Raw genomic sequence first — 14,651 nt, forward strand, 5'->3', positions numbered from 1 at the left:
GCACAGCCCTCCACAAGTGCAGCTTTGAGGAATGGCATTTTCGATGTCTAAGCCGTTCACTCTCCGGTCTTTTCGAGCTCGTAATATAGACCCGTGATATCTGTCATTGTTTACAAAATATTTAGTTTTTCTTATGCCCTGTATTTCTCCAGAAAATGCTATGCAATGTAAGGATGTCTACAGGCTGATATAAGTATACCACCCACAAACAAACAGTTTTGTAAAGTAATTGCAACATACCAAAGCAAAGAACAGATCATGCATTCATTTGTGAAGTGCTTTATATGCGTTCTTCAGCAAAATGAACACGTGTTGTTGTGGCCATTAGCTAAGTCACTAGTACTTGATATTGTTTTATTTTGTACATTAGTGGTGGTGCTGTGGTAGCCTTGTCGCCTCACAGTTAGACGCTGTCTGATTCGATTCTCAGCTAGAGTGTCTTCTGCGTGGAGGCATGCGTGAATGAGCATACCTTCGTTGTGTGTCAGGGCTGGCAACTTGGCATGTAAAAATCAACTGCCAATCATTAGCGGACCGGAGTTCCACTGTGGCGAACCCTAACCAGGAAAAGCCGAAAGACACTAGATACAGAAGCAGTTAAGTCTTATATTGAAATGAGCTGCAGTATGTCAGGAGAAAGTGCTGCTATGTCTTCAAGAACCAAGCAAGAACTACATCAACAGTCCTCTTTTCAAAATTTTCAGAAGGGTCATAAAACACAGAGAAGGTTCAGTGTCTGAGGGTATCATTGTGGGTGAGAGTAGCACCAAAATACAGGATTATGTCCTATTCTCAGGATGATTATGTTAGATAGTTCAGATGTGTATGACACTTTATTTCCTGTGCTTAAATATTTGTCGGGGATTTTATGAATGCAGTGTTCATAACTTTTACTGATTTAGTCTTGAAAGGAAGTCAGATATTGGATGGAAAATTTACTGAAAAATACTGTACTCTAAATGTCATATATGACAGTATAGAGTAATACTGTATTCTAAAAGTCATATATGACAGTATAGAGTAATACTGTATTCTAAAAGTTATATATGACAGTATAGAGTAATACTGTATCCTAAAAGTCATATATGACAGTATAGAGTAATACTGTATTCTAAAAGTCATATATGACAGTATAGAGTAATACTGTACTCTAAATGTCATATATGACAGTATAGAGTAATACTGTACTCTAAATGTCATATATGACAGTATAGAGTAATACTGTACTCTAAATGTCATATATGACAGTATAGAGTAATACTGTATTCTAAAAGTCATATATGACAGTATAGAGTAATACTGTATTCCAAAAGTCATATATGACAGTATAGAGTAATACTGTACTCTAAATGTCATATATGACAGTATAGAGTAATACTGTACTCTAAATGTCATATATGACAGTATAGAGTAATACTGTATTCTAAAAGTCATATATTACAGCACAACGGCACGAAAATTAAAGCACCAACTGATATTGCCAACATCCTGGCAGATAGGTTCAGTGCTAACTTTACCCCCCCAACCCCTAAAGGGCCCATATCTATACTGGAAGAATGCAGAGTCCCGTAATCACAACTATGCAGGTAAAAGCTACACTCTCTAAAGCCAAAACACAGCATCCATGGGACCGGACAACATCCCAGGCTGCGTTTTACATGACCTTGAGAACGAACTGGCTCCCCACTTAAGCACCATGTTCAGTAATAGCCTCACATCAGGCTTTGTGCCCACTGAATGGTGCACAGCAACAGTTATCCCACTCCACAAAGGGGGAGCCACCACTGATCCCGGGAACTATCGACCTATTAGCCTGACGGGCCTGGTCTGCAAGGCCATGGAACGTATCATCATGGAACTCATAAACAAAGACATTGGTAACCTCCAAACTCTGGATCCCACCCAGTTTGAGTTTCTGAAAGGCAGATCATGCCTCCTGAACCTGATCAACTTCTTTGAGGCAGTCACTAAAGCCATAGATGAGGGTAAGGTGGTTCACACAGCCTATCTTTACCTCGCCAAAGCTTTCGACACCACCCCCCATTCTGGAATTATAGCTAAACTCACTAAACTAGGTATAATTCCCTGCGTCACAAGATGGGTTGCCAACTGGCACACTGACAGAACCCACACTGTAAAAGCTGCAGACTCCAAATCTGACCTCAAACCAGTGACAAGTGGAGTACCACAGGGTTCAGTCTTGGGACCTCTCCTGTTTGGTATCTACTTCTCTGAAGTACAGGCTAACACAGAAGGCCTCTGGCTAACAAAGTTTGCAGATGACTGCAAACTAAGAGCCAGAGTCAAGTCCCCAAATGATGTGGACATCCTACAGAAGGGCCTCGCTGAGACAGATGCCTGGGGTCAGAGCCATGGCCTCAAGCTCAATGCCAAAAAGTGCAGTGTCATCCTCTTTGGTAAAAACTCTGTACCCATGAACTACCACATAGGCAGCAGTCTACTTAACACCGAATGTGTGATAAGAGACCTTGGGACCCAGGTGGACAGTAGTCTCTCCTTTGATAATCACATTGCCACAGTAGTCAGGAAGTCCTTCTACGTGGCACACCTCATCATAAAAGGGTTCTCATCCAGGAAAAAAGAGGTCATTGTTCCCCTCTACTCGACACTTATTAGACCCATTATAGAGTACAACGCCCCTTTTGGAATGTACCTCCCAAAACATCTGCAGCAGCTGGAAAGGCCACAGAAGTACCTCACAAAGAGGATTACTGGACTCAAACAAATGCCCTACACTGACCATCTCAGAAAACTCCAGCTTTACTCTGTAGCATATCGCCTACTCTGAGGTGATCTCTGCCTAACATATAAAGCTATGTCAAACCCAGAGCTGTTGGACATGCTACACCTAAAGAAATCCCAATCCCTCTGAGCTACATGCTCTAGGGATCTAAACCTTGTCACCACAATAAACAAGACATGCTGGAGGGATAGATTCCTGTCCCAGAGACTTCCCATACTCTGAAACAGGCTACCCATCTATGTCAAGCAAAGTTCTTCATTAGCACTCTTCAAGAAAAATCTTGATGAGTGGATGGGAAATAGGAAATACACCCCGGGGATCACTTCTGTGTCTCTGCTCGACAGTGGCACAGGAAAATAACTTTCTTGGGTGACGTAAGCCAGGGAACCTTGTTGGCTAGGCTTATGTAGGCCCTTGGGCTGATAGCCTAGTACCTACCTATGAACCTATAAACCTATGAAGGAAGGAGCTTATCAGTGAGATGAAACATCTTAATAATCCATGTTGTTATACTTTGCATTTCTTTTGTGGGTTTGCAGGCACCCAGTGTATTGATTGTATTTCCCTGTGATTTTTTTTTTTTTTTTAGTTAGTGAAACTTTTTGATTGTGCAACAGTATGCTATTCAGTGGAGGCAAATGGAGTTGTGTTTGTTGTACTGTTACAGAAGTTATCTTATTCTTGATATTTGTTTTAATTTTTTTTAACCAGCAGTCAGAGAGTCATGTGTGTTTGACACAGAAGACGCAGTAAATGAATGTAGTTCCAGAGAAGTCAGTCAAAGTAGTACTGTCACAGAAGTCAGCAACTTAAGAGATAACACAGAATGTGAGAGAAGTACTGTAAGTGAAGTCAGTTATGTCTGTAAAAAGTATTCAGATGAAATCAGTGACACTATCTGTTCACTGACAGATATTAGTGAGTACATCATGTGTACTAATACTGCAGATAAGGAGAAAGTCATTGCCATAAATCATCGCAAACCACATGATGGTTTTCGTTTACCACTCAAAGCCTTCAGAGGCAAAAGAAGAAAATCACTAAGTTCCCTTCACCAATGTCAGCTGTCATGGCTAGACCAGTTTAATTTTCTGGCATATTCAGTGAAACAAGATGGGTTGTATTGTTTAGCCTGTGTGTTATTTCCAACACTAGCACAGACAGAATGGGAAATGTTACTCATTGAGCAGCCATACTGTAATTGGAATCATGCCAAAGCTGATATTCATTGACATTCAGAATTAGATTACCATAAGAAATCTGAGGCAAAATTACACGCTTTCTGAATCACACGTGACAATCCAAATCAAAGAATGGACTTTGCAATTCCAAATGCTTCACAGCTGCAGGTTGCCAAAAACCGAGCTCTACTAACCTCTATTATGAAGTGTCTGGAGTACTGTGGAAGGCAAGGGATAGCCCTTTGTGGACATAGAGATGACTGCACATTGGACTGCACCACCAGCAAGGGAAATTTCAGATCTCTAGTTGATTTCTGAATTGATGCTGCTGACAGAGAGTTACAACCCCATTTGCAGACATATCAAAAGAATGCAAAATATATTTCAAAAACAGTGCAGAATGAACTGTTAGACTGTATTAAAGAATAAATTCAACACCAGATAATAAAGGATATTAAACAACAGCCTCTTGGACCCTTTTATTCCATCCAAGCAGATGAAATTGCAGATATAAGCAACTGGGAACAACTTGGAGTTGTACTACAATATGTGAAGAATGGTCATCCTGTGGAGAGTTTCATAGAGTTTATTGCCTGTGAATCTGTGACTGGAGAGGAAAACTGCAATAAGTTGGTCACATGCCTAACAAAGTTAATGTTGAATCTTGAGCACTGCAAAGCTCAAGGGTACAATGGTGCTGGAAACATGGCTGGAGCACAGAAAGGCTGTGCAGCTTTGTTTCAAGAAAAAGTACCACATGCTATTTTTTTCCATTGTGCTAGTCAGCTGCTGAACCTTGTACTTTCAAAGGCTTGCCAAGTTCCAGAAGTACGAATAATGTTAAATATAGTGAAGGAAGTTGGTTTGTTTTTCAAATACTCCCCAAAAAGGCAAAGATGTCTAGAGGAATCAGTGCAGTACATGAATTTACAGCAAAAGACAAGTGCCCAAAAACCTATAGAAAAACAAAAGCTTACGTTGCTGTGTGAGACCAGATGGATGGAGAGACATACAACCTTTGATGACTTCTATCATATCTATGAAGCACTCATTCACTGTTTAAACACTATTATGAATAACAGAGGGCCACATTGGGAAGGGAAAAGTTTGGGAGATGCCAGTGGACTTTACAGTTCAATTACTAAGTCATGCTTTATTGTTTCCTTCCAGTCAGCAAGGTTCTTGCTTGCCTTTACTAAGCCCCTTAGCAAACTTCTGCAAGGATCGTCACAAGACATACCTTATGAGTAGGAGCAAGTCAGCTGTGTGCTTGATGAGCTGCAGGCTGTTCATGCAAACACTGAGAGTGAGTTCAGGAATATCTTCAGAGATATGTCAGAAATGGGAAGCTTCTACAGTAATGCTGAATTACCCCTTCCACATGTCTGTAGCCAACAGACTATGAGGAACAATGTTGCTGGAGAGACTTCTGAAGAGCACTGGCGAAGAACAATTTTTATTCTCTTTCTGGATCATTTCATTCATGAACTGTCCAGATGATTCACAACAATGGCATCAACAGCTATTCAAGGACTCTCACTAATTCCATCAAACTTGAACAGCTTAATATCAGAAAAAGAAAATCCGCTTAAAACTTTTTTTGACTTGCCTTTATTGATACCATTCCACCAAGAGATCAGACTGTGGAAAAGAACATGGGAAACTTTATCAGACAATTCTGTACTGCCAAATGATTTGAGGCAGGCATAGTCACAAACAAATGTCAAAATGTTCCCAAGCTTTTCCTTTGTATTAAATACACTCTTGCTCACTCCAGTCACCACTGCTGGAGTAGAGGGCTAATTCAGCCTTAAAACTGATAAAGTCTGAACTCCGGAGCACCATGGGACAAGAGCACCTTAACAGTTTAGTGTTGCTGTTTATGCACAGAGACATCCCAATAGACTACTCTTCAGTAAGCAATTTATTTGCAGAAAGACATCCAAGAAGAATGCTACTTATTAATCCATTTAATTAAGAATTGAACAGTAGTAAGACTGAAAATTTGTGACATATACTACAGTACGGTATGGGAACATAGAGGACATTACGAAATTACTTAATGTTATACTCACAAAAAAAATTTGACTGGCTCGCTCTCCTGTCATGTATAGCTTTCTACATATCTTATGATGGTATAACATATTGACTGTTTATCATGGGAAGCAACGTACCATTTCATGCTGTTTGCATAAATTGTACCAGCTGAGGATACCTACATGAGAGGCTGCATTGGACAGTGGAGATTTACACTTGTTCCATGGATGGTAATAGGTAACAAATGCCATAGGTGCAGCACTTACAAAAGGGAGATTTCCTGTCCTCAGAGTAAATGGAAAGTTCAGAATCTAGGGAGATATGTGTACAGGGAGAAAACCACTGAATTACAGTATCTTGGCTTCCTGAAGAGGCATGAATTTTGGAAAAATATCACAGTTTACAAAATCACTAAAGGACCAACTTTGGACTTTGACTTTGGAAAGGAAGAATGACAAAATCTCAATATTAGAATTGATGTATTAAACATTCTTATTACCTCAAGGATCTGTTGCTAAGAAAAAAAGTACATAACAATTCTGGGTGATTAAAGGTTTTGTATCTGAAAATGAACTTTGATTTCAACCACTTAAAGAACTCATCTACTCCAAAAAGGAATCTAAACAGGCACAGAAATAGCAGTGAAGTCAGAGTACTATCATCACAGAAGTCATCTACTCCACAGGCAACACAGAAGGTCAGAGAAGTGCTGTTAGTGAAGTCAGTCATGGCAATTCAGTCAGCACAGAGCATGCAACTGAAATCGATGACACTAATTGTTAATTGAAGGATATTAGTGAGTAAATCACATGTGCAAGCCACACACTTTCTGCTTTTCACACAGTGTTCACAGAAAAGTTAAGTTAATCTGAAAGTTCCCCATGGCAATGTTAGCACTTATTGGTAGACCAGTTACATTTTGTGGTATATTATGTCAGTGTGGCTTGTATGGTTTAGACTATATGCTGTTTTCAACACCACCAAAAAAATGTGCAAACACAGATGCATTTACCTTTTGGGGTAAAAAACAGAAGACATTACATTCACTGTAGGTGATTGAAATGCTAAAGGTGTTTTAAAAACTACAATTGGAATATCGGGTGTGTTTGGCATCATTATATAAAATGAAGCGGACAAACAAACTGTTGATTTTCTGCCAGGGTAATTCAGACGGCACAGCAAACACTATCTTGCAACAGCCTAAGAGATGGCTTTTCATATGCATACCATCAGTTGGACATTACCACAATATTATCAACAATATCCTTGTCAGAGATGAAAGAATTCTATACAGTTGGCAAAATCAAGATCCAGGGCTAACTGTAGTACAGGCCATCATGTTCTTACTATAATGTTTAGACTTACAGAAAACAGGAAAAATGACTAGGCCAGTCTGATTTTAGCTGAGCAGTACTACAAATGAACATCTACAAATGAACATCTAATGGAGGTGAAGAATAGATATAACAGATTAGGCATGATGAACGGAGTACATGAACTATGTACATAAGTTTGAAATATTACCCAAGAAGTGGCAAAAATTTATTCTGAATCGAAAGAAGATTAAGAAGGCAATGCAAAGAACTGGAAGACAACAAAAGGGTGAACAACAGATATGTTCAGGAACATGAGTTATATTAAGGGAAACTTCCAGGTACAAATGGTAATGACTGAAGACAAAAAAGGAGAAACCCTGACAAACGATCACAGAATTCAGTGTAGTACCACTACATAAGTCAGTTGCTCCAAAGACAATATATTAAGCTAACAAGGACACCAACATCACTAACCAACATCACTAACCTGTACAATGATGTGTTCTATAACTACAGCCGAACATCCTGAAGAGTAAAGATAAATGGACACTAGAAACCTTTGCTAATAAGGCTGAACCATCAGCTGAATTGTTTAAAATACTGCAAAATGATAATGTAACTGCTGCATTTAAGTTGCCAGCAGCTGTGGAAAACAAGACAGCAGCAATTATATAGGAAAATGTCAGTTTATTCTCAATTCCCAAAAATGGTCATTGCTACAGAGAATATTCCAGTTATAAATCACATTTGTAGAAAGTACTGCATTCTCCAAATTAGGAGAACTATTTCCCAGTGCTGAAGCTGGGGTGACTGCAGTCCAAGGTGAGTGAAAGTTCAACAGGGAAGAAGTTCACTGTTAAAGAACACGTCTTGGAAGAGATAATTGCTAAAATTCAGATGGCCTTGAACTTGGAAAACATTGAAGTCAAAGAAGAAAAATTCAAGTTTCACTGGACTTTGACAAGCGAAAGAAGACAACCAACCTTGGCATTTTTGAACTCCTGGAGACCAGCACTGCCTCCCCCTCCCTCACTCACTCTATCTAGAATTTGTTGAAAGGAGAGAAAGGGTACAGAAGGACTTTTGTTAAAGAAAATGAATTGTGTTTAAAGCCATAGAACAGTAACCAATCCAAAAACATTATGGTCAGCTAAGGAAAGTTTTATGAGTTTAGTTATTTGGTACATCCAGTAAATGAAGCTTTTACTAATTTATCCAAACATGTGCCTGTTCTATATATTGTGTAGCATAACAACAAAGTAGATTTTGCTGTGGTTATTTTCACCTTCAGTGGGATTCTTTTCAAGTTTATTACAGTGCATATGCCCACTATGGCATGGAAGGAGAATGTGAGTTGGTATGGTCAACAAATCATCTTTTCCAGTTATGCATTGAAAATAGATGTGCTGTGTGCTGCACAGGAATTGCCTGTTTCTACTACCACATCCACAGCAAAATCATATGTAACTGTAAAGTGATGTCTTTCCACACATGATGTCAGGGCTTCTTGAGGTTATTTTTTCACAACCACCAAACCCAGTGTCCCACTTTCTCACTTCCACCCCGGGAGTCAGCTAACCAGACTGCACCCCCTCCCCCACCCTTTTGCAAATTCCTGGATCCACCACTGGTTAAGGTTAGGACCAGGGTTAGGGTTAGGGTTATGGTTAGGTTTAGCACACAAATAAGATGATGCAGGGGGCGAAGGTATATTAGTGTCCGATTATGAAGACTTCTTAGTCTGTTGGCTTTAGCTGTCAGATACTTACAAAGAAAAAGGCAGTTGGTTATAAAATATGAATATACATAGCCTGCTAGTTAACAAATACACACAATTACATCACAGAAAAAAACTATTCTAAAAAATAAATAATTCAAACTGCTGTTATCAGAAACTGCAATATGCAAGTCATACTTTATTTTCTTCACTGTTAAATACAGCAATTACAGTTTTCATCCCTTACAAATGCAATATAATTCATCTTAGCATTACAATATTATGACTAAGTTAATGCAATATCAGATGATCATTTATTCACAGTAAATGAGTCACAAGTACTAAAGCACAAAATGAGCCTGAACTCATTTTAGGTGGGATCTCTTCTAATTATCATTTTTACATATTCACAATTTTTTTTCTCATCATCACAGGTGCCCTGCCATTTAAGGTATGTTGACAGCATTAGTATAGATCTATGGTAATCAACAAACCACCAGCCAGCTTTAAAGGCAGCAGCACAATTGGCAGGAGAGAGGTCATGATCTTTATCGCTAGTGCTAAAGTGAACATTATCGCCTGGATTCTCTAACATAGGAAAACTGAAGCCATCTTCTGCTGTACTCTGTTTATAAGATCCCAGTCTAATTGCACAGTTTAAAGTAGAATTCTCCAACTTAAAGTAATCATATTCAGCAAAAGGGAATTTACCTTCAGCTGTGTGAAACACAATGCACAGTAAGTAATTGCACTGTTTAGTGAGATGATGCACAAACTCATTCCCAAGCCAATATGAGTTCCTTGTTTCACCAAATCCATTTACATACATTTGAAAATACTGCTGGAAGCTAACATCATTGTCCATTTTGCGCTGAAGTATCAAAGTCCAGCCCTTATTGCTCATGTCACAGTAAACCTTCTTTCCAGGCTTTGTTGGAGCAGCAAAGATGGTATACTCTCCATTAGTAGCTGTAGGATAGTTCTCAAGAATTTCCTGACAGTCCAGATACTCTGAAAGATAATATCTGATAGTTAAAATGCAACATGTAACTCTTTGTCTTATAGTCCAATTTAGCTTTAAAATGATTGTTCCTCATCATTCAATTTATAATGGCAGTTAAATTTAAAGTATGTTATGAATGCCTTGTTATGAACCCAAGGACCAGCTGGCCTGCTGAAAAACATAAAGCTACTTTACAGTGTACACTGTGACTCCAAAAATGCTTAAATCCCTGGGTCACCTAAGAGATACCTAAAAACAGAGGATGGGAGAAAGAATATCAGCTGTAAGGCTTGAGCGGAACAATTTGAAAAGTAATCACTTCTCCAGATTGTCCAAGCTACTCGGTGATGCAACTGTCTAGGCAGCAAGTCCTAAGATTATGAAATGAGACCAAAAGAGCTTTCTTCCTTCCATATCTCTCATCTGTCCAGATTTTGCATCATATTTCTGGTCTGTTCCTCATAAAAGTTGTAGTTTTCTGGCAAATCACTGAGAATTAAGTTCACTAAATAATAACAGATGTTTGAGTTTCAGACTTTATATTCTTAAAAAAATGCATTCTAATGCAAAACTTGTTATTCTAGCAACTTTCTATATTTATAACAGCAATATTTAAAATCTATCCATATTTTTGGGCTTTTGTCCCTCTCATCCAACTCCCCCACCTATTATTTTTGGCTTTGTCCAGTATTCTTGTACTAAGACGTTGAGAGGTATGCTTCCTTCCTACAAAATGTTTTTTTAACAGTAATGCTTTTCAATTGAAAGAATCAGCTATAGGTTTTTGCTTTCTTAAGAATCAACCATTTTAGTTCATTTAACTTTTGCTGTGACTTTAATGTTTGGTTGACTGTTTGGTTACCTGGGTTTGTCAGCCAAGCTAGTCTGGTAAAACAAAATGGAAATGTAAGTCAGCTAGTCAGTGATGGTATGAGTGATGGAAGGCTCGGTGTACCCCCCACCCCAAGCATCATTATACATTACTGTGCCAACTCCATTGTCACCAAAATTACTTCAGTGAACAGCTGTGCAAGTCACACAGAGGCTAGCTAGCAATTTGCAAGGTCAGAAGTGGTGAAGGATGGGGAGATGAGTTTTGGTTTGGGAGATACAGTGGATCAGTGAAAGAAGGGGGTCATGTGATGATGTGCTTTAGTGTCAGGTCAGAGTGAGGAATGCTAATGCTTGTAAAATGTGTATATATTAGTGAAATTTGACATTTTAGAATGCCAAACTGGCAAAATGCTTTGCACAACCAATATTAGTGATTTCTCAATTAGTTATCAAGTGCAATAAATATTTTTTCCAAATAACAGTGTTAATTGCATTCAGCTGCATCACTTTATCTGGACTCTCTCTGTTCACTTTTTACTGTATGGGGTGCGATCACCAGACATTAAAACAGGTATCTTTTTGAGGTTTCCCAGTTCAGTGGTACAAATAATATCTGCAACTTCTTTCTACAGACACATTTCCTTAAGTGTTCTAGCAACCCTTTGGCCATATGCACTGCTTTAACTCTCTAACCTGACAGTCAGTGGTTCAATCATTTATTAAAGAGAAAAGATTAATTTCATACATGCTAATTGTTAACCCAACCATTCCCATTCAGTGCTCTGCTCTGAAGTTACTATAAAGTCTAGTCCTCCTACCCTTGGCTAGGACTTAAGTTTTGCAAGATCTGTGGGCAGTTACTTCACACACTGCTGAATGGGCTTCTGGTTCCAGATTCCATAGTCTGTGCTGCCACATTAACACACCATCACATTATAGACTGTGGCATCTGCAGTACATGCTTATTGATCATTTGACAGTATATGCTGGTATCAATAGCAAAGATGCACTTTGTCATCTACTTCTTTCACAGCCTTAATTGGTGATATTGGGAGCATTCCCACATAGTGTGCACTAATTTTATCACACACTCACACAGCATTCCCTTGTAGTGCACAATCATTTCATCACATGCTTACACTGCATTCCCATGCAGTGCATGAGTATTAACAGTTCCATGCAGTGCACATCCTGCTCATCACACTGTTACATAAACTGCATTCCTATGTAGTGCACACACACACACACACACACACACACACACACACACACACACACACACACACACACACACACACACATGCTGTAATCCCAGGTAGGGCACTCCAACTTGTGTACATGCTTATATTACACTCCCATTTCTGCACATGCTTATATTGTACTCTCAGCCAGTGCACACTCATGTGATCATGTATCTCTAATGGATTTTCACACAGTGTACAAACACATTATCACAGTGTTATACTGTATTCTAATGTGGTGTAAATTAATTTGATTACATGCCTACACTGCATTCCATTGTGGTACACACTCATTTGATTACATGCTTGCACTAAATTCTAGTGTGGTACTCACTCATTACTAGATTTCCATGCAGTTCACACCCAGTTTATCATACTATTACACCGACTGCATTCCTATGCTGTGCACACACAGTCACATAATTCATCAGCTGTGCTGCAATTCCAGGCAGTGAACTCCAATTCATGTACATGCTTACACTGCACTCTCAATTTTACACTTCTGATCACTTCTCTACTGCGTTTCCATGCAGTGCACAAACAGATTATCCTACTATTATACTGCCTTCTATTGTAGTGTACATTCATTTCATCACATGCTTATTCTGCATTCCACTGTGAAACATTCATTTGATTAGGGGCTTGCACTAGATTCCAGTGTGGTACATACTCATTTGACCACATGTTTACACTGCATTCCTATGCAGTGCACACGGAGAACTTCAGTTTACAAATTGTTATGGACTGATAATTTTATTATTTATCTTCCATCCTTTCTTCATGACTTCTTTCCTTTTTCTGCCTCTGATAATTTATAAGCAAACCAGGCCTATGGATCCCTTCTAGAAATGACATGAGCGAAATGCACTACAGACAGACATGCATGCATAAAATTAACTGCTGACACTTACACAACAGTAATAATTACATAGGATCACTGTTATATATACTGAATGCCATAAGCCAATTCCCCAAAATCACAGGCATGAATGGTCAATCCCCATGTATAACACATCACACAAAGAAAGATACCGACTGGCTTACCTCCTTCCCCCTTTTAACGAAGCATTCCAACTCAAAGCTCATATCACTTTGGAGCAGGTTGTATTTAGTTAAATGAAGCTTTGAGTGCCTACCATTGTGGTGTACTGGTTTTGACAAATCAGGATTCAGACAAGTGACAGTCAAAAAGTAACATGGAACCCAAACTCACACATAATAAAGCAAGCCATTAGACTAATGATATTGTTTATCTCTTTTAAAAATGCATAGGAACATAGCTGGCCCATCATCAAGGAGTTATAACTGACCTCTAAATGAGGTAGGGTGGCTATAATGCTGAGAATAATTATGTTTAGCAATTACTGTAGTGCAAAAGCAAGGCAGTGTCATAGATCAAGATATAAACAGAGAGATGCCCATCCATTTATTCTGGACCTAATTATGAGGAACTTATAGAACAGAAGGAAAAATGCCTCGTGTTTCCACAGAATTGTATACACTGACCTATGCTTCACTTATGGCAGAATTCACAAATCTGTAAAATGTTGTGCCCCAAACCTTCAGGGACCACATTATGTCACTCCTGAACTGGAAGCAATCCCAGGTAAAGGACCGATATGGAGTGGTACATGTCATAAGTGTGCTTGATAGACAAAAGTAATACATTAAATTTATTGCCATATGTCTGAGACAGTATAACTGAGAAGATGAAGTCTACCATCTTGCTACAACCTGGAGAGCAGTGTTATATTCTGTAACTAATAAGCCTTGTGTTCATATTTTTTATTATATAATTGATGTTCTATCCATATGAAACCTATATCTTTTTTTTCCGACTTGCTCCCACAGTGTAGACTTGCAATCATTGTCCTCTCAAGACAGTGCATCTGTAAGATCCATAGTCTCTAAGTCTTGCTTTTGAGTTCCTGATACTCAGCAGCTTCATGCTCCCACCGAGTATTGTGTATCATATTTATTTAATCTAATCTAAGTCTCAGGAAGACACATACTGCAGATTATGAATTTCATGGCCTCACCCAGTACCAGTAAAATATTGTATCCTTGCTATAGACAATGCTTCTAAAATGTCCTTTTACACCGATGTCTTAAGCCTATATTACTTCTCATGTATACAAGCATGTACAGACACACACAGACACACACACACACACACACACACGCATACTGTTACTATATTCGTTTTAGGAGGCTGATCTCCTTCTAAATCAGTTTGATAAATCATATAGTTTTGTCAATATGACCTCATCCTTCGTACACTCATCCTAGTTATCTCCGTCATCCTGCTACAGTGCAGCCCATTTGACCAGACTCATGCATATCCTTGTATTTGTAAATATGTTTTTTTCATTTCTTATGTGATTATATTCACTCAAGCTGTGTCTGCAGATGATCCATTGAGATAAGGGCACTACCCTGGTAAACAAATATAAATCTGAGATTTCATTAAACAAAATTAAAAAAAATGTTTCAATAACACATAGTTTACTTATTATTACATTATTATCATTTGTTTACCAGGAACAAGCCAATTTTCA

At 38.7% G+C, this 14,651-nt stretch overlaps 1 long non-coding RNA gene across 1 annotated transcript in view; it reads right to left on the reverse strand.

The window, feature by feature from the left end:
• Positions 1-9,923: 9,923 nt before the first annotated feature.
• LOC122799213 overlaps positions 9,924-14,651 on the reverse strand; it is a 235,000-nt gene continuing 230,272 nt past the window's right edge. The window contains exon 3 of the long non-coding RNA XR_006364442.1: positions 9,924-10,026. This is a non-coding gene — a long non-coding RNA (uncharacterized LOC122799213). The remainder of the gene's footprint in view (positions 10,027-14,651) is intronic.

The sequence above is a fragment of the Protopterus annectens genome, chromosome 4.part0 (assembly GCF_019279795.1).
Source record: "Protopterus annectens isolate FY-2018-M chromosome 4.part0, PAN1.0, whole genome shotgun sequence".
NCBI lineage: Eukaryota > Metazoa > Chordata > Ceratodontiformes > Protopteridae > Protopterus > Protopterus annectens.